This window comes from Argentina silus (assembly GCF_951799395.1).
Source record: "Argentina silus genome assembly, chromosome: 15".
In the NCBI taxonomy this organism is placed as follows: domain Eukaryota; kingdom Metazoa; phylum Chordata; class Actinopteri; order Argentiniformes; family Argentinidae; genus Argentina; species Argentina silus.
In genome coordinates this window covers 331,014-332,650 of record NC_139669.1, presented here as the reverse complement: position 1 = coordinate 332,650, position 1,637 = coordinate 331,014, and positions in this window count along the sequence as shown.

Here is a 1,637-nt window from a genome sequence, read left to right as displayed (position 1 = left end):
AGGCGGTCACAATGCTCGAAGGATTATTTGTTTTTTGTACGGGGGGTAGTGGGGGTGAAGAGGTCTCTAGGGTTAGGGTTAGTACAGGGGGGTAGTGGGGGTGAAGAGGTCTCTAGGGTTAGGGTTAGTACAGGGGGGTAGTGGGGGTGAAGAGGTCTCTAGGGTTAGGGTTAGTACAGGGGGGTAGTGGGGGTGAAGAGGTCTCTAGGGTTAGGGTTAGTACAGGGGGGTAGTGGGGGTGAAGAGGTCTCTAGGGTTAGGGTTAGTACAGGGGAGTAGTGGGGGTGAAGAGGTCATTAGGGTTAGTACAGGGGTTAGGGTTAGTACAGGGGTTAGGGTTAGGGTTAGTACAGGGGTTAGGGTTAGTACAGGGGGGTAGTGGGGGTGAAGTGGTCTTGAGGAGGAAACTTCTAACAGTTATGAACATGATGAAGCAAACTCAACACAAGTGGTCACATGACCAACTAACAGGAGTTAACGTGACGTTATATCTGACCAGTAGATATGTCATAGTTAATAATGATTGACAATGCTTTGCTCGGGTTAGAGTTAGGGGTTAGGGTTAGGGTTAGGGTTAGGTACCTCTAGTAGGGTTAGGGATAGGGTTAGGGTTAGGTACCTCTAGTAGGGTTAGGGCTAGGGTTAGGGGTTAGGATTAGGGTTAGGTACCTCTAGTAGGGTTAGGGCTAGGGTTAGGGGTTAGGGTTAGGGTTAGGTACCTCTGGTAGGGTTAGGGATAGGGTTAGGGTTAGGTACCTCTGGTAGGGTTAGGGCTAGGGTTAGGGGTTAGGGTTAAGTACCTCTGGTAGGGCTAGGGTTAGGGGTTAGGGTTAGGTACCTCTGGTAGGGCTAGGGCTCGGGTTAGGGGTTAGGGTTAGGGTTAGGGTTAGGGCTCGGGTTAGGGGTTAGGGTTAGGGCTGTGGTTAGGGTTAGGGTTTGGGGTTAGGGCTAGGGTTTGGGGTTAGGGCTAGGGTTGTGGTTAGGGTTAGGGTTTGGGGTTAGGGCTAGGGTTTGGGGTTAGGGGCTAGGGCTAGGGTTAGGGTTCAGGTTAGGGTTAGGGTTCAGGTTAGGGTTAGGGTTAGGGTTAGACACATAGCTGGTTGATGTTGTTTGGATCTTTTGTTCTTGTTTCATTTGTTCATGAAATGACCCACTGGTGTCTACAGAACTGGACACAGAACTGTCACAGAACTGGACACAGAACTGTCACAGAACTGGACAAAACTGCTTTTAGCTGCTGTGCTCCTCAGACATGGAGTGACCTCAGGGGAGACTGAGGTTGGAGCACTTTGTCCCCTGCAGTTGTTTTAAGTCCTTGGTTAGAGACCAGCTCACAAAGGCTTGTTCTTGTTTGGATGAATGAATGTGTATTTTGTATTTTATTGTGTTGTGTGATGTGGTTTTATTGGTGTTGTATTAGAATTGTATTTGTATTGTAAACCTGCAAAAGAGACCTCAGTCTCAGTGCCCTAACCCTAACCCTAACCCTCCCTGAATAAAATAAGAGTTAAATAAATGTGTCTGAAAACATTTAAAAATAAAATATTCAGCAAAAAAAAAGAAATGCTCACTTCATCAATGAATGTGGCTATTGATAACATAAGATCTTTATTCCTTTGATGGTGTCTTAGCCAGCA